Here is a 20658-nt window from a genome sequence, read left to right on the forward strand (position 1 = left end):
GACGGAAGACAGCTGCGGGTAACGGGGCTGGGGAAGGCCGGGGGGAGCTGGTGTGGTAGGCTCCTATCGGCTGTCTTGTGACAGCGTGAATCGGAGCTGGCATGGTAGTGAGGGAGCCAGGCTGTGCGGTGTGGTCTGGCTCCGTGAGTGAGTGTGTGTGCAGCGGTAGTGGGGAGCGATGTGTGGAGGCCGTGTAGCCGTGAGTGTATGTCCGCGGTCCGCGGCGCGGCTGCACTGTAAGAGATGGAAGGGGGGGGCGGCCTAGCGGCGGACTGGGTAGCGGCTGTGTGTGGCGCCGTGGAGGGTAAGGTGGGTGTTGTAGTAGAATGCTGAGCATCTGCTTTGTATATAGTATAAATTATCCAAACTACCCGATACGCTATACTTTTAATTTTAGACCTTAGGGCCCCCCTGTCTTAAGTACTTTGGGCCCCCCAATGCCTTAATCGAGCTCTGAAAACTAATGTGTGTGTGTGTGTGTATATTTTATATATATACATACACACACACACAAACACACAATTCAGAGCCTAATTTCCGATTTAATGTATAACTTTAAATAAAAACATCAATATAGCCATACTTACAAACCATACAAGGTGAGAGCTTGAATGTTGCTCTGCACGCAGCTGGGGAACTTACTTCTTCCAGCCTGCGTGCTCAGCCAGTCACTGAGCCACAGGCTGCAGCTTGACTTCCTGTTGTGCGGCTGAGCCATCGCTCAGCAAACTGCCCAGCCAGCTCTGCAGCCACAGCGCTGGCGGCTCTGATGAGCGGCGGCTGGCGGGCTGGAGGCAGTGGGGAGGGGAGCGCAGTGCACTGCCGCGGATCGGATCTGATTAGAGATCCGATCTCCGGTGGGGGGCCTTTTCAGTTACGGGGGGGCTAGGGTACTTACCCCCAGAGCCACCTTCTTAATCCGGCTCTGGGGAGGGGGACTGTGTGTAATGTAATGTGCTGGGTGTAATATGGGGGAGGGGGACTGTGTAATGTAATGTGCTGGGTGTAATATGGGGGAGGGGGACTGTGTGTTATGTAATGTGCTGGGTGTAATATGGGGGAGCGGAACTGTGTGTAATGCAATGTGCTGGGTGTAATATGGGGGAGGGGGACTGTGTGTTATGTAATGTGCTGGGTGTAATATGGGAGCTGTATCGTGTGTGCAATCTGGTACTGGATGTAAAATGGGGGATTATGTTGTGTATACTTTAATGTGCAGGGTGTAATATGGAGAATGCAGGCTATGTATGCTACGTGTAATGTTGTACTGGGGGTAATATTGGGGCAGGCTCCTGCTTTTTACCATAGTCCCCCACTGCCCCACAAATTGAAGTACAGCTCCCGGATTCCACAGCGTGAGCTGAGCAACCCCCCCCCCCCCCCCCCTAATAGAATATGGACCGCATGTGTGCGAGTCTGGAATTAATGGGGGCAGGGCTGGTAGGACTGTGGTAAGGAACGTAGCATGTGGCCCCTCTCCCATAATACATCACTCACCATGCTTTCCAGACAGCGCACCAGCAGCTACAGAGACTCCGCAGCTTGGAGGAACCTGTGCTTCTGATCTGGAATCAGAAGCTCCTGCAGCCAGCAGTCCCCGGCGCCATCCACTGTGACAGCATGCCCAGCACAACAGTCACACATAGCAGAGCCACAGCGGTCTCATTATCCAGAAGGTAGGATCTATTTGCAGAGTGGCTTGTTTCCTTAGGCTTTCACTTTATCCCCTCACAGCTGCAAACTTCACCCTTCCCTATCTGCAGCACCCCTGACCCCTCTCCCCCACACAGGTTCCCCTCCCCTCCTCACTCTCTCCTCACATCCCCTCCCCCATCCACGGCACCCCACCCCCCACCCCCCTCCCACACAGATTCCCCTCCTGCTCGCTCTCCACACATCCACCTCCTCCTCCATCCACAGCACCCCTGACCCCCCACCCCTCCCCACACAGGTTCGCCTCTCCTGCTCACTCTCTCCTCACATCCCCCATCCACGGCATCACTCTCTCCCCTCATCCCCCATCTTTCTCATCCCCTCTATCCCTGACACCATCTTTCTCACCACCTCTCTCTGTCCCTGACACTCTCTTACCCCCTCTCTCTCTATTCTTGACACCCCACTCTCTCTTACCATTTCTCACCCCCTTTCTCTCTTCCCTCTCTCTCGCTCCCTTCTCTCTCTTTCCTCTCATCCCCTTTTTCTATCCCTGACACCCTCTCTCACCCCCTCTATCTCTGACACCATCTCTCTCTCCCACCACCCTTTCTCTCTTCCCTCCCTCTCTATCCCTGCCACCCTCTCTCTGTCATCCCCTTCTCTCTCTTCCCTCTCTCCCTCTATTCCTATCCCTGACACTGTCTCTCACCCCCTTCTCTCTCTTCCCTCTCTCTCTATCCCTGACACTGTCTCTCTCACCCTCTCTCTTTATTCCTAACACCCTCTCTCTCCCTCTCACCCCCTCTATCACTGACACGTCTCTCTCACCCCCTTTTCTCTTTTACCTCTCTCTCACCCCCCTTTCTCTCTTCCCTCTCTCTCTATCCCTGACACACACTCCCTCTCTCAATCCCTGGCACACTCTCACCCCTTCTCTATCAAAGACACCCTCTCTCTCACCCCTCCACTCTCTATCCTTGACACCCTCTCTCTCACCCCTTCTCTCTCTATCAATATCACCCTCTCACCCCCTCTCTTCCAATCCCTGACACAATCATTCTCACCCTGACACTCTCTCTCTCTCCCCTTCTCATTTTCTCACTTTCTCTGACCCCTCCCCTCTCCCTGACACTGGATAAGATTTCTTTTCCTCCCCTCCCCCCCAGGTGGCACGTAAATAATGAACATTAAAATTTTAACTTAGACTGTAATCCGGCTCTGGTGAGAACTACTATCAGTATATGACATATGATGGGAGTGGTAAGCGTGACCGGCGGTCAGGAGACAGCCAGTCAGTATACCATTGCCAGGATTCCGGCAGTGGATTCCCGGCTGGGGGACGACTTTAGCAAACCCCTTGCGGGCTCGCTGCACTCGCCACGCTGTGGGCTCTGTGGAGACCGTGGTGAGTGGGAAAAGTCCTTGTTGGTCGCGGGATGTAGGGGAAAGTTATGTGTCTGTCGGTCTCCTGACCGCCGGTCACATGTCTACGTATGTGTATAATGATGTAGATGTGATCTCAGTATTATGCTCTGCTGTGTAATGTCGGTGTGATGTCAGTGTGTAGTCATGTAATGTAGCTGTGATGTCAATGTGTAGCCCTGCTGTGTAATATAGCTGCAATGTCATTGTGTAGCCAGTACTGAGCTTTGTACTTTGGTTTTCACCTGCCACTGCAGGACACACCCCTGATTGAGAGTAGATACACCCATAGGTGGAGATAGACACGCACCTTGGGTGGAATGTGACACGCCCCCTGAATGGTGCGCCGAGCGGCACATTAGAGTGCGATCTATAATCTCCCTGAAACTACTTTTCAAAAGTAGGCAAGTATGGGTAATGCATGTATACAAATGTGTTTTTTGCTAAAAACTATAACACCTATCAAGTTGCTGATGATGTTCAGGTGGTGCTGCATGGTGTCACTGGGCACAGGTGGGTCTGCATAGTACCAGAGTAGGTGCATCAGTGTACAAAGGGTGGGGGCACAGGGGGATGCACGGTGACAGTGGGCACAGGTGTGGCTGCATAGTACCATTGTACACAGGGTGTGGGCATGGAGGGAGGATGATCGGTGACAGTAGGCAGAGGTGGGCTGCATAGTACCAGTGTGCACAGGGTAGGGGCATAGGGGGAATGCATAGTAACAGTGGGCACATGTGGGCTGAATAGTAGCAGTGTACAAAGGGTGTGGGCACTGGGGGGGGGGGGGGGGATGAACAGTGTCAGTGGGCTGCATAGTACCAGTGTGCACAGGGTAGGGGCACAGGGGGATGCATAGTAACAGAGGGCACATGAGGGCTGCATGGTGCCAGTGTACACAGGGTAGGGTCACAGGGGGGATGCATAGTGTCAGTGGGCACAGTTGGCCTGCATAGTACCATTGTACACATGGTGGGGGGATGAACAGTGTCATTAAGCAAAGGTGCGCTGCGTAGTACCAATGTAAACTGGTGAAATACTGCAAGAGACTTTTTCAATAACCAAAACAGCCCAAAAGCATCAGTTGAATGTACACCAATGCTACAGTCTAGCTGCTATAGGTATAGATCTTTCTTACATTAGTCACTAGATGGCACTTCTGCTTCTCTTTTATATCAAACATGTCATGCAATAACTACATTATGGCAATCATTTTACCAACAATTTATTAAGTAATGTTTATTAAGCCCTAATATCTTTTGACTCTTGTTGGGATTTATACACATTAAAGGGCATTTCAGGGATTTTTAACCCATGTAACCCTTTTGGGTAGTTTCAGTTACACATGGATAACACGTGTTAATCCATAGATTCCACAATAGATGCAGGAATCTATGGGTTACTCTACATCTTAAGTCCCAGAGGGGCATAATGTCCCCAGTAGAAGCGCCGCTGATACATTATGCCCCCAATAGTAGCACCACTAGTACATAATGCCCCTCAGTAGACGTCCCCAATAGAAGCACCGCTGATACATAACGCCCCCGGTAGTAGTGCCACTTGTACATAACATCCACAGTAGTAGCGTCACTGATACATAATGCCCCCAGTAGTAGCGCCGCTTATACATTAATGTCCCCAGTAGTAGCGCTGCTTATACATAACGTCCCCAGTAGAAGCGCTGCTGATACATAACGCCCCCAGTAGTAGCGCCACTTGTACATAACGCCCCCAGTAGTAGCGCCACTTGTACATAACGCCCCAAGTAGTAGCGCAGCTTATACATAACATCCCGTGTAGAAGTGCCGCTGATGCATAACGTCCCCATGCCACCACTTTTACATAATATCCCCAGTAGAAGTGCCGCTGATACATAATGCCCCAGTAGTAGCGCCGCTTATAATACATAACATCCCCATTAGAAGTGCTGCTGATACATAATGCCCCCAGTAGTAGTACAACTTGTACATAATGCCCCCAGTAATAGCGCCACTTGTACATAACGTCCACAGGAGAAGCGCCGCTGATACACAATGCCCCCAGTAGTAGTGCCACTTGTACATAACGTCCCCAAAAGTAGCAACGCTGGTGCATAACGTCCCCAGCAGTAGTGCCACTTATACATAACGTCCCCAGCAGTAGTGCCACTTATACATAAAGCACCCAGCAGTTAATTATTATGCACCACCGGGCAGCCCATCCCCCCCTTCCCCACACACACATACAGAGTCACTCAGACACACACGCACACTCACTTTCTCACTCTCCCTCCACTTACCTATCACAGTTTGGCTGGCAGATCTGGAGCAGCATGTCCTTCTCTTCAGCAGTCTTGTGGTCTTGTATAGCTCCATTCCCTGAGTCCATGTAGCACAGCCCCCTCAGTCTGTGCAGCTCAGGACCCTTTTCAATGCCTGACTCTGTGTTGAGGGCGGGGGAGAGAGAGGAGGCTTCATGCAGCAGCTGGGGACCTCGGCACTGGGATGCAGAGCAGGGACAGCGCCTCTCCAGCCTGGCGCCTACCTGCTCTGCATCCCTTTGCTGAGCGGGTAGCGCCGGGCATGTGTATATGTATAAATATATATACTGTATATACACGGTCAAGTCACATTATTATTACCACCTCCTACATTTGATGTCAGCAACTCGTAGCCCATGAAGTACATCACGTGTTGCTGGCTTGGTGGGTATATGCCGTGTGTGATAGGCTGTCTGCACACATATCACTTGTTGCTGTCATGGGTAAAAGGGGCAATTTATTCGAGCTGCAAAAACGGATGATTATCGTCATACGTGCCAAGGGTGGCAGTATGTATGAAACAGCGCAGTTTGTGAACTGTTTGCGTGCTTCTGTCATGAAGGTGTATTGTAAATGAACCAAAGGCACTATTGTGAATAACCAACGTGGAAACTGCAGATCAAAAAGTGCTATTGATGTGAGAAGTGAACATCGGCTATGAAAGTGCAGGTGTTTTAGGCTAAGTATCATCACGATCGATCATCGGGGGGGCTGTGGGTGTGGCTCCACATGGAGGAGTCCCTTGCACTGCTCTCTGCAAGTCAGCAGCGACAGGTGTACATGCTGCATTAGTGATTGATCAGAATGCGGCACATGTGTACAGTGTACTGTAATAGACTTATTCATAGATAAGGGTCATTACTTAGTACTTCTTTGGATTAACACCTATAGATGGTCAACGAGCTATAAATTCTTTTTTTATCTGGTTTCTTTTTGTTGAAACTAGTATTTGCATACAGTATGCTCGCAGCCGTGACTCCAGCGACAGACACAAGAGCAAACGCAGCTGTGTTGCGGAAAAAATACATTTAAAAAGATCTCACATATTCACCATTTATTAGCGGCAGGGCATGACCAGTTCGGCGCACTTTCACAGCTCAATAATACAGCACAGTTATTACCAGATGCAGTATTTTCTGTGTGCTTATATAATGTTAAAAAACATGTGACACTGAATATTCCCAACTATAGAAAGCCATTACCTAGAAATGATTTTGGTAATGAAGTGATGTAATACTTAGAAAATTTAAGGACATTATAAATATTTGCAGCACCTTGAAATCATATGTAATCTACTGATACAGGGGAGATTTATCAGAGCTTGGAGAGTGATAAAGTAGAGATGAAGTACCAACCAATCAGCTCCTGTAATTTTTCAACTGCAGCCTGTAAATTGACAGAAGTTGATTGGTAAATACTTTATAGGGCCATATACACGGGAGAGATGTGTGCTGAGCGAACCTATCAGTAGGCCATATACATGGGAGAGATGTGTGCTGAGCGAACCTATCAGTACACATCTCTCCCGCCACTGCACACAGCGCGATGTGTGCTGAACGATGCGGGGGAGGACAGGGGGCCGCTCATTTCACCCACTGGGTGAGATGAGCGACGTGCTAGATTGAGCCTGCATGCAGGCCAATCTAGCTCCGGCGATAGGGCCCCGCGCATCGCTATCGCTGTGGGGGGTACACAGGAGTGATCTGTGCTTAAAATCTAAGCAATCTAGTCAGATTTAGATTTTAAGCATGGATCTCTCCAGGAGTGCCCCCCTTAACTGTCTCCACTTTATCTCTCTGAAAGTGTTGCTAAATCTCCTCTACAAACTTACTGATTCAAATAAGGAAAAATCTGCTGCAGTTACATTTCTAGTGCTGTACAAAATCATGTATCAGTCCTTGCTGCAAATTGGTGCGATTTGTAGGCTATTGCAGAGCAGCCGCAGATTATTATGCTGGTTGTATTTACTAAAATTCTTATCTTTAGAATGTTGTGTAGTGTCTTAAAGTTTCCGGTCAGTCATATGTGTGTTTCCTGGTTTTGGAGAACTTCACGTGCTGTACTTGTATAAGCGTGAAAAAATGATGATGATTTTGGTAAACAGTAAATTGTAATCCCCCTGCAATTGCCTCTCAGGTAATATTTTTGTGTTTAAAACAATGTAAATGTTTATTTATGTATGACACGTTGAGGTCTTTATAATGTGGTATAACATTTTGTTAATCTATCTGGAGATGGAATAAAATAAAATAAAGGTAATGAAACAATCATATAAAGCAGTCCAAAATCAGTAATAATCATATTGCTGGATGGGAAATCTAGACCCATACAGTAATAATGCATTCAGTGTAATCAAACCTATGCGTTTTTCTGCTTAAATAGAAAATGTCAACTCTAAGGGTCATATGTGATAGAGTGCAAGTTTGCTTGAGGTGCGGGATGCCGGCCGAACACTGCCTTTTTTTTACAGGGGCAATCATTTACAAGGCAAAAATAGTTTGAGTTCGGCCGTCATCCCGTACCTCCAGCAAACTCGGACCCTATTACATATGACCCTAAATGTATATAACGCATTTTAAATATATAAAAATGGTAATATATCTAGATAGAAGCCAACCTTCAGTCTCATTCTCTCCACGGCCATTGTCAGATCTGGAGCCCTTTTTACATTAGGAGAGTATAGTATACAATTAGCAGTAACAAGAGGAAATAAGGCAAATTATGGGTTCACACCAAAACCTTGTGTGTTAACTTAATCAGACACTTACAGGCGAATACACAAGCCAACACTCTGTTCAGCTACTGCTATTGTTTTGAAAAACTTTCCAAGATCTATCTATCTATCTATCTATCTATCTCTATAGAGATTATATATATATATTATATATATATATATATATATATATATATATAGAGAGAGAGAGAGAGAGAGAGATGCATGTACACACCAACTAATATAAAACCACAGCACTCGCCACCCCAGAAGCGGGGTGCAAGGTCTGCACTCACCACTCATAGGGTGGGGTGCATGTAGCCCATGGCCACCTACTTAAAAATATACAAACAGAAAGTTCAACACTCACCATAGTAAGCTCACTTATTTTCACAACATCAATAAATAAATGATGGGGGTTTAGTTAGTGAATTGGCCAATGTACGGAAGCCTGCAAACCGCTCGCCAAGGTACCCCACCTTCATGCAGGTCATACACTATCACAGAGTCTCAAAGATTAAAACCTGGCAACTGTATCACACATAATATAACTGCAAATATGCCCACTAGGTTTAATGTGTACCTGCCATATACTCCATGGCTTTTAAAGGTACACTAGTCACCTGACACTGGCTGATAAATTACTGAAGAACAGCTGACTCAGATTTAAGATAATTGGGCTTGCACAGGGGTGCATGAACAAAGCTTGTGGCCACAGTTAATATGAGTTAACCAAAGATTAACCCTGCAATATACCAACAAATATAAAACCACAGCACTCACCACCTACTTAAAAATATACAAACAGAAAGTTCAGCACTCACCAAAGCAAGCGAGCGGTTTGCAGGCTTCCGTGCATTGGCCAATTCACTAACTAAACCCCCATCATTTATTTATTGATGTTGTGAAAATAAGTGAGCTTGCTTTGGTGAGTGCTGAACTTTCTGTTTGTATATTTTTAAGTAGGTGGCCATGGGCTACATGCACCCCACCCTATGAGTGGTGAGTGCAGACACTGCACCCCGCTTCTGGGGTGGTGAGTGCTGTGGTTTTATATTTGTTGGTATATTGCAGGGTTAATCTTTGGTTAACTCATATTAACTGTGGCCACAAGCATTGTTTCTATGGGTGCTGCTAAAATGTAGTGGTCGACCTGTGTGTCGAATTAAGTGCAGTCGGCCTAAAGACCGGATCCCCTCCTGCAGACATACACAAATTTTCTTGGTGACCCATGTCTTAAATGCTACGAGTCAAATTGGATTTGTTTGGTTTGCAATATGAAAAACAGTGTAAGAGTGCTATTTCACATAAATTAATGTGTACCTTAAAATACTCACACTTTTTTTTACAAAATTAGTTCATTGAACACTTGTGGAACATAACTTCCACTGTAACTTTACTATAACCCACTCTTGTTGATATATGCTGGCAGAGTTCTGATTATGAATGTGCAATGAAAATGAAGTGTAGGTTTGTCAGCAATTTACTGAATTTCACTTTCCTGTAAAAAACGACAGAAATGAGAGTCTGTTCTTTCACCACCCCAATGTTTCCGCTGAGTATGGGACAGATATTACACAGGGCTATATATGTATGTGAATGCACGGAATGGATACTGCATAATATACGTTGTGGTTTATACAGAGGATAGATGGTTTGAATATTTTTTCTCTGAGTTTTAAAAATATTTATATTAAGATGAGATAACAGTAAACTTCTTAAGTAGTAGGTATACAAAAACATACTGTACTAATTAAAACAATGAATGCTATTCATTTTTAGAAAATAAAGATATGGAGAAAGAGATATTTATAATATATATATATATATATATATATATATATATATGTTGCATATTATTTCTTTTTTGTAGTGAGTCTTAAAGGTGCAGTTTCTAGTAAATGAAAAGTTTTTAATCATTGTTTTTATTTCATTTTATTAGGGTTTCATCATACACGGAACGACGGTCATATCACAGAACGGGTCACTTGTAGAGCTCTATGCATGCCACATCAGGAACATTCTATCCATTATCTGGAATAACACTGAATGAAAGATGAATGAAAGTCATGGATTCTTACTGGAACAGATTAATTTCACAAATTGGCAAAAACAGTCCGAGTAAGTATGCAGAGTGCCCATGAAACGGTTACTAGAGCTTATGCGTACCCTGTCCTGATGAGCCATATGTGATATGATGACCGCCGTACCGTGTTACTGTATCATTCATTAAACCCTAATAAGTTTTAGTTTTGGTGATAAAACTTAATATTTTTCTATTACTAGAACTTGCACCTTAAAGACTCACTACTTTGACTTCCTCTTCCTTTTGGGCAGCAAACACTAAGAATTTATTGAGTGGGCGTGAATCACTATATTATAAATTATTATAGCTCTCTATAAAAAGCCCAGCAGTCTACCCTTCTCATCCCAGCATACATTTCAGGGACAACTGCAGACTCCACAACAAACTCACCTCACACCCTTCACTACCATGTAGAAATATCTTGAGTTACCTCCTGGGAACCTCAGAGCACACTTTAGTCCTTAGCTTAGCAAGGTCATCAGAGTGGTATCAGATGTAATGGAGCATGGTTCATACACACCTTTTATTGTGCTGCTACAAACATTTGATTTCCATGTGGCGAGTCCCTTGAGTGCCTCCAGTTGGGGCACTTTTGTGAACTCACTCTCAAAACCAGATGTTACTAGATCTTTGACTTCGTTATATTCACTGGGGTAAATTTACTAAGGTGGTATTTTTTTTTTTTTTATAACTGATTGGTTGCCCATAGCAACCAATCAGATTCTATCTGTTATCGTCTAGAAGCAGCTACAGTAGATAAATATTAAGTAGAATCTGATTTGTTGTTATGAACAACATCACCAGTTCTAACTCCCACCTTAGTAAATTTACCCTTATGTGTTACAGTAATAACTTCTGAAAACATTTAACAATGATTATTTGAAACTTATTATTAACAAGGAAACAGCTGGCAATCCCAAAATATGAGTTTTGCTGTAAGGCAGACAGTGACTACCAGAGGAAGACTCTTAAATAATTTATATTAACTCTCATAAAAGAGAATTTTTATATTGTCAAATACAATGATACTGGAACCCATGATCGGCATACACTATAATGTCCCCTGTACTTTATGCATGTTCTGAGTTCCCCTAGTCAAGACAGTACTCTGCTGTTCACTCTCACGTAACTTACTCTTTCAGTAAGATAACCATGCTTCCGGGATCATTGCTAGTGAAAAATTTTTTTTTTAACAAACCATTATTTTTATTTATAAACAAAAAAACCTGTAAATAAAAATGAGTTACAAATCTCTCCACTTGCTTCAGCATGTTTAGATGGCAGCAGGTTGCACAATACTAGGCTACATCAGAATAAGTTTGTCAGGTATGGTCGGAGGGAGGGACAATATAAGTATCATACCAGGAGCCATCATAGAGGTCTTAATCCTGTTCCAACTAGGAGAAGCGCTTGGGGTGGGTGGTACACTGTGTGGTCCCGAGGTTGATAGTATGTTGACACTGGCTATATTGACAGTACAATGCTAACACTAGTATGCTGACATGCTTGTAATACTAAATAAAGCATTTTAACTGACCATGCTGCACAATCACCCCCTTCCCTCAATACAGATGTCGGTCCTGTGCTGATAAACCTGGGAATCGTCTTCACTGTAACAGGAATACCCATGCTTGTGGTGTTCCTGCTATAATGAAAAACATTCTAGTTGTCTTGCCCTGGTGCCAATGGAAAATTTGGGGAGAGTGCGTGTTGCCAGTCTAGAGGGGGGAAGACATGAGATGACATGGCAGGAGGGTTAATTAGAGAGTGGTCAAGAAGAGGTCAAGGATGCAGGGTGGTGTATACAATAGTGAAGAAGTGTGCTGTGGGGAGTAGCCCCTGTTAGCTGTGATTCCGGCTGGCAGCATTGTCAGTGGTTGGGATTCCAGCGTCAGTTTCCTGACCGCCGGGATCAATGTAACTACATCCTGTCGGGCTGTGCAAATACATCAGTCACACTGTATCAGTAGTATCACTTTAGAAAACGGTTGTGGGGGAAACCGTACAGATTACAAAATTGTAATGAAAATGTGATAATTGTCGTCTGAAAGAACTGATAAATGTCAGTGAAATTACTTCATAATTAGGTTGCCATACACCTGGAGACTTTTTATTGTCTATAAGGTGTATATGGGTTTACCATCAGTGGTGCTTCCCCGAATCCAAAATGTATTAGAATAAACACAAAAAGAATGGAAAAACAGTAGACTCTTGTTGGGGAGCACTCAGTTTCAGACGCACAAATGTATATGATAGATATCTCTTAGGATCATAAGAATTTTTATTAGTATATTATTAATAATAATGGAGTTCCAATTTTACCAGTATGTGCGAATTAATAAAAATAAATTAAATTTATAGTAGGTAGCCTGGGCTAAGATAACTCAGCCGGATTCCTTGCGCTGTAGTTGGTATAATACCAGAATATACTTGATAAAGTGGTATCTTTATACTGGAAAAGATTTGTATGACCATCATTTATTCTGCATAAGAAACTTTAGAAAAAGGTTTATTGCAGGAAGTTGAATCATAGGTCACAAATCTGAAGGGAAATATCACATTGGTCTATCGTGCTCCCTGTTAATGACAGTTGGATCTAGTATGCAGCAATAAGTTGCAGTACCAGGGTATTCCAAGGTGGTCTCCCATCCGAGTACTGACCCGGCCCCCCACTGCTTGGCTTCCAAGGTCAGATGAGAATAGGCATCTCCAGTGGGGTATGCCCGCAAAATGCTGCACTTAGCCTTCTCATCTAAATAACCAGTGACAAAACACCCTGATAATTGGTAAAGAGGTGAAAATTTGTTGTCACTCGATTTAAACAATCAAAAGAGGGGAAAGAGGGGGATCCACTTAAAAAAGAAAGCAATTGGTGTGGTAATTACACACAGGAAGGCATCTTCACAAATATACTTGTAATCTTATGTAAAAGTGCAGGGGGTATTTATATACACCCTACACAAGTGGTGAAGAAACACAATGAAATAAGTCCGTCAGATTGGATTTATCAATAATGAATACCACAGAGATATTGTGAATCATATGTAGAATTTCCATATAGCTGGAGTTAATGCAATCTTCCGGTTAATGCTAAGAACAGCAATTCATATGCCAAAAGGTAACTCATATACAGCTATAGCTGGAATTAATGCAATCTTCCAGTTAATACTTGAGACAGCAATTCATATGCCAAACAATGACTCATATAAAGCCACTCATACATTCCTCAAATAGAGATGTAATAATACAGCCGGAGTTGGTAGTAAGCAGAGACAGTGTTAATGCACGAGAAAAGTACTGATACTGATAGTGTGTACTGATAGTGTCTTACTTCTGCTTTTCTCCCATCTTGCCTATCGGTATAGGATGGGGAATGAAAGAGTATGACCCAACACAACAGGTTTGAAAAAATATATAGTAGAGTTGTCAAGTATGTGATGATAGACGCCAATGGCCTTGTTACTGCTGCATTGCAAGGTTCATATAGCGTGAAATTATACAACATACGGCATGCTCTGAAAAGTATAGTACATACAATTTTTGAAAATATTGTGCATTCTGAAAGTAATACTTTCAATTGCAGGATAAGGTATCTAGTAATATACTTAAATAGTGATTCTCCTTCAGGGTAAGTATATGTGTGTGCAGATAGATCCTTAGTTAGTTCTATTAGCTATCACATATCACTTGGCAAGCATGGTTTTCCATATTGCAGAGAATACAAAAGGCACTATTTGCTTGCGGAAATACAATATTTGTAAACAAATTGTGGAGTCAAATGTATCACATTTATGTATATGATACCAAAATCCTGAGTCCTGCTCTGTCTACCCAAAGTGTGCCGCTGTATCTGTTCCCAGCAAGGGACACCTGCGGTGCGTTCCTGGACACTAGTATTCAGTGCCGGCTCTACCATTAGGCAGCTTTAGGCGGCTGCCTAGGGGCGCCAGCCACTGGAGGGCACCGCTGAATTCATCTAGCAAAAAACTGAAGAATGTTTCTGTATGCGGGTCAGTAATGAACTTACAGATGGGATATGGAAGACATTAAGGAACTTACAAATATATGTGTGTCTGTGCGTATATATGTATGTATACACATACAATTAAAGGGATGTAGTTGGCATCCTGGCTGACGGATTGCTGGAATACTGGTGCCAGAATCCCGACACCTGCCGATGCCAGAATCCCAACAGCTGGCATCCTGAATGTTAGTATTCCGGGGAGGGTTATGGTTAGGCTTGTGGGAGGGAAGGGCTAGGGTAAGGTTAATTAATTTCATTCAAAATTATGCCGCTGGTTGGAATGCCGTTGTCGGTATTCTGACTGGCAGCATCCCGTACCCATCCCCAATAAATTATCCCCACCAGACCCCATATAGAGTATTATACAGTATATAAAGAATAGATGGCACTGAAGGAACAAAGTCAACAAATTTTCTGACTTTGTTTACAATATATGTTGCCACTTTAAAAGTCCTTGAGTGTTATCCCTTTTCTCTATATATGTATAATGATGCAATTCACCCTAGCCCACCTAGTGGCCACCTGCGTCTCCCCTCAGGTAGTGGTGGAAGTGGGGGTTGTGCAGCTTAGGGGGCGCTAGCCTGAAGCTTTGCCTAAGGTGCAGAGAGACCTTGCACCGGCCCTGCTAGTATTAACAATGTACCGAGGAGAAGGGGTTCGGCACTGCGGCACTGGCGTCCCGGCTGTCTCGCTCCGCCTGGCTGGAGAGGAGCTCCGGGGACGTGAGGTTGAGGCTGCAGAGTAAGTCCCAGTGTTCAGGCTTCCGGGTAAAATTGGAACTCCGTATTATTAATAATATACTAATAAAAATTCTTATGATCTTAAAAGATATCTATCATATACATTTGTGCGTCTGAAACGGAGTGCTCCCCAACAAGAGTCTACTGTTTTTCCATTCATTTTTGTGTTTATTCAGTTGTATCACTGTTAGTTTTACATCTAATCTCCACCACACAAAACTACAGCCTATTGCCTTGTCTATAAATGCACTGTCCTATATAAATGCAATTGGCATCCCTCTGAAAGTATTACTCTTGTTGTTGTTATTATTATTATTATTATTATTTTTATCTTTTATGTATACGGTGGCACAAGGTGTCCACAGTGCCATACAGGGATTTGCAAAACTACAGTACATAGGCCCTCATTCCGAGTTGATCGCTCGCTAGCTGCTTTTAGCAGCAGTGCAAACGCTAGGCCGCCACCCTCTGGGAGTGTATCTTAGCTTAGCAGAAGTGCGAACAAAAGATTAGCAGAATTGCTCGAAAATCTTTTCCTGCAGTTTCTGAGTAGCTCCAGACCTACTCCTAGATTGCGATCACCTCAGTCCGTTTAGTTCCTGGTTTGACGTCACAAACACGCCCTGCGTTCGGCCAGCCACTCCCCCGTTTCTCCAGCCACTCCTGCGTTTTAGCCTGACACGCCTGCATTTTTTAGCACACTCCTGGAAAACGGTCAGTTTCCACCCAGAAACACCCACTTCCTGTCAATCACTCACCGATCAGCAGAGCGACTGAAAAGTGTTGCTCGCCCCTGTGTAAAATTGCTTAGTTTTGTGTGAAATTACTTGGCGCGTGCGCCCTGCGGCCCATACGCATGCGCAGAACAGACAATTTTTAGTCTGATCGCTATGCTGCGAAAAACGGCAGCGAGCGATCAACTCGGAATGACCCCCATAATGTAGATACAAAACAATATAACAAAAAGCTGAGTGGAATGAGTAGAGTAATCTTTATACAAAGGAGAGGGGTTCATAAATAAAGCACAATATTTAATAAATATACATTGAAAAATATTTGACAAACCGGCGAAATCATTCTAAAAAAAGACATAGATAAAGGATTATTGTGGAGAACGTTGTGCAACTGAATTGTACATTTTAAAATACTTTGTAACATTTTATAGGGCACCTTTGAGACATCAGAAATAATGCACATATTTGGTTTATGAATCATACTTTAATTCACGATATGTGAATAGTGTGCATACACATTTACCATTCAATTAAAAAATATAAGCAATAAAAACACACAGCAGGTTCTTTGTTTTTATTTCACATTTACAATTTCATTGCACAACTTTCTACACAATCTTTTTGTGCCTGTGTATGATTTTAGAATTATTTTGCTGGTTTGTCAAATATTTATTAACTTACATTTATTAAAAGTTACGTTTATATCTGCCCAATGATATGACATTATTTTATTTGTTGTGGTTGACAACACCCCCCTAAAAAGCAAAATACCATATGGAACAAAAATGATATGGGGTTTCATTCACAAATATATATGATATTATACACTAGTGCATACTGTATATACAGACCATGGAAATAGAATCTAGTACCTGTGTCCATAGCCCTGTTGCCAGTGTCTATCAGCCAGCCAGGACATATAACAGACCCTCCAACATGACCCGCCCCACTAGGTACAAAATGCTCTGTTTCTGGACTTCCCTCTTAATTTATGATTTCCATCACCTGTGTTGAACTAGTTAATGGATAAGAAAGCTGTTTCTTCACAGGTGATGACAATAATAAATTAAGAGGGAAGTCCAGAAACAGAGTATTTTGTACCTAGTGGGGCGGGTCATGTTGGAGGGTATGATATAATGATCAGCTAGTCCTGTGGCCAGGTTGTGTATGTGCAGCACTCACCCATTATTCAGCTACTCGGATGTAGAAGCAGAACAGATCCTTTATGCTTGCAAATTACAAGATGACATTATGACCCCTGACAATGAGGAATTTATATGCAGATTGGTACAGACTGAGAAAGCGGGAGCTTGACTTCATGTATCATGCCATAACCTTATTGGACTACTACAAAGACAAACAGATATCTAGGGGATTCCACACTCATAATATGCCTACCATAGGTAGGCACAGTGTCCCTTTTTGTAAAAAAATGGGTAGGTATTTTAAGTGAATGCTCAATGGATTTGTTACTCCTGGTCATTGAGGAATCCTCCAGAGAATTGAATTTGACTAAAAGCATGCTGGAAGAACTTAAAACAACACATAAGAACACACTAATTCAAGAGCCCAACACTAAGTGGTGTGATAAACTGGCTAAACAAGTGGATCAATACAAGCAGGAGCTGGTCAAATTCAAGAGACAAGCACGCAAGGTACAATCTGACTATGACCAGAATTGGGTCTACCTATGGCTAAATTCAAAGTACGTGCGCAAATTACAGATTATGAAAGGTCCAGTACCGCTGTTAGTGGAACAGACGCCTAATTCATCAGATTCAGCTCGCCCTTTAGGGGTAAATACAAAGGCTACCAGCAAAAGACCACCAAAAGACGGACAAGGAGGGGCAGGCAGCACGAGAGGCAAAACAAACAAGAAGATGGCGCATGGGTAGAAAAATTAGTCTTCAATTTATTCAAAACACCACTATCCAGGATTAGGTACTCTCTAAGGGACTTTCATTTGTTCCTACTGTGAAACATGACCTCAAATGGAAAAATTTAGTTTTTTAAATTTAATTGCTCTTCATGTCTCATTGAGCTTTTTGGGGATACTAAACAATCCCAACACTTAAGCGGCAATAAAATACCTCACCAAGTTAAGAAATTGCAGAGCAAATCTAAATTTGATCCACATTCTAATAGTGCATCAATTAAGACATTTTCACAATTCATGGAGGAAGCTGGTACTAAATCATCTAAAGACAAGCACCATAGTAACCTCACAAGGGAAGAAAAACAGATCTACAGGACTGACATAGTCATTAGAAGTACCAATAAAGGAGGGGCGGTCGTAGTACAGGACCCGATGGACTACACATAAAATGCCTCCTGAGGAAGCTGGACACTTCTAACCAGCGAAACGCATTGAGCCTTTTTAACCTACCTGTGCCTAACTTTTGGACCGACAAATCTTTAATTCTGACATCTATCTGGACACCCCTATTGGAACTATCACTGCAGTGTTTCAGGATGTCCTATCCACTCAGCATGTAGAGGATTGCATCCCAGCTGAACACAACACGGGGACTGCAACTAAGGTTCTGGACTACTTTTGACACTTACAACTGATTTCTATTAGGTTTGTAACAAGAGATCCGGTAAATCTGCTGCTCATTTCAGTGATTGTGTGGACAATTTTTAAAAGAACAGTCCAAGCCAGATACGTGAAATATGATCCGTGGTTGATTATCCAAAACTTTATATTATATACAGTGCTCATTATGTGGCTTTTTAACTGCTTTTTATAATTATACTTATTATTTTTTAAATGGTTAATCTGTGATTAATACATTTTGTAATATTGACAAGCCTTTCTGTTGTGTATTAACTATTACAGCCAGCACTGGTACCTCTTTATTTGTTTATCTATATTACTATTTAGGGACCTCGACCATCCCTGTACGAGCTGCTGCTGACAACGCACTTGAAACGATATACTTTTTACCCTTTGAAACTACATAACACCAGTTTTTATGAGTTGTTATTATTACAGGACCCAACCCTGAATTATAAAAAGGAACTAGATCAAGTTTTAGCACAAGCTGAACAAAATCAATGGATTACGTCAGATCTTAGAAAGGCTTTTAGCGTAAACTTTCCAATTACACCCGTATTTTATACAGATCCAAAATTACACAAAAACAACATTGATACCCCTGGCAGACCAATTGTTTCTCAAAAAGAAATTAGGTTACAATAGTGCGCTGTTAAGAGTAGGATCAGCTGCTGGCAATTGCACAGAACAAGGTGTACCGTGCATTCAACACCTTGGAAATGGCTATATGGAAAACAGAGAACTGTGCAACAAACCTGCGTGTTCTATTCATACATGTAATAAATACCCAAGTGAGGGGAATGAACACACTGGATGACCCACAACCAGAAGTAGAAATTAAATACTGAACTTTAATTTTAACCCAAACTTGGTAGATAGTTCACAATTAATGTGGTATTTTTATCCTTCCTCCAAATTCCTCATTATAGGTGAAACACAGTCTTGAAATAATTGAATCAACACCCAGTTGTTAAAGACAGCGTGTAAATATCCTCAATGGCAATACAGGAATACAGAAACATGGCCTACAATATCGAATAAGGGAGCCCGAGTGTTACTGTGTTCCTGTATTGCCATTGAGGACGTTACACGCTGTATTTAACAACTGGGTGTTGTATGTGCAATCTGTGCTAATAAAATAGTCAGATATTTGGAAGTTACTGGACTATTATTTTTTTGTTTGTCTATATCCCCCCATACTTCAATGACTGTGGATAGTACCATTCCATATTAAATTATTTGAAGACTACAGATCAGCTAGTCCTCTGGCCAGGTTTATTATGTGCAACAAATACTGGTTATATGGCACAGCAGCACCAATTCCCCACCTTTATCAGCCAAAGCGCCAGGAGTTGTGGTGTGCTGCAGTCTCTCTGCTTTCTACTAGGGATGGCCATTGACCATCAATGACTCAAACACGTTGAAGGTCTATGACCCTTGTGGCATACTTTTCAATTGATGAGAGAGAACCAGATGATTTCCCGCCATCAATGATACACAAGTAGCAAAATAGTTTCTTCAAGGTGCCAGGACACAGAGCTTAGCTCCGCCACCTGACACGCTTTTGAAGCTTTACCCTGGGCTTTCATTGGCCCACAGCCTAATGAATTGTAAAGCATGGGTGACCACCAGAGGGTGAAACCATTGATGGTTCCATTGCAAATAGTTTCACACCATCAAGGTTACCCATCATTTTTACCATCAGTGGTGACCATTGATGGGTAACTTACAGATAGCCATCGTTACCTTTTGCTCACCGCCTGCCACAGCTGCTGCTGAGAAGGGGGTGGGGACTGTCAGTACACATAACAGCTGAGCAGCGGGGAACTGGAGCATAGGCAGCGAAATGCTGTCAAGCCCTCCATTATTAATGTACCATTTGTGGTGACCCTCTATGTATGGGGATCCCAGGATGACCACCCCTGCGACCCCTTGAGAGAGTCTGATATGGGGTGATAATGAGTTCCAGAGCAGTGGGGCTGCACATGAGTAATCTTGGATGCAGAAGTGAATTGAGGTTACACAGTGGTCAGTGGCTGAGCAGAGATGGCAGGATGGAGTGTGAACATAAATGAGGTTGGAGATGTAGGGGGGTTATTGAGTTCTTTATATGTGCGAGTGGAGAGCCTCAATATAGTATAGGATGACTCCTTCATAAAAGACATCATAAGAGAGTATTTGTGCTACATTGTCCACATTGTCTACATTGTTTATCTGGTTTGTGCTTACTTATTTTATTTATTTATATATTTATTTATTTATTTATTTATTTATGAAGTTTTTTGTGCTTCTTTGCTTTTCTCTTTAGCTTGCAGTTATCAAAAAACACTGAACTCAAAAACAAATCAACTTGATTTTAAATGCAAAAATATTTTAATAAATATACAGACATGTTGTATTACAAATAATATAAAATATAACAGGCTA

At 42.9% G+C, this 20658-nt stretch overlaps 1 pseudogene; it reads right to left on the minus strand.

Moving 5' to 3' along the window:
• Positions 1–12787: 12787 nt before the first annotated feature.
• Positions 12788–12907, minus strand: LOC134912821 (5S ribosomal RNA; annotated as a pseudogene).
• Between the last annotated feature and the right edge of the window lie 7751 nt (positions 12908–20658).

Source organism: Pseudophryne corroboree, chromosome 4, assembly GCF_028390025.1.
Source record: "Pseudophryne corroboree isolate aPseCor3 chromosome 4, aPseCor3.hap2, whole genome shotgun sequence".
Taxonomy (NCBI): Eukaryota; Metazoa; Chordata; class Amphibia; order Anura; family Myobatrachidae; genus Pseudophryne; species Pseudophryne corroboree.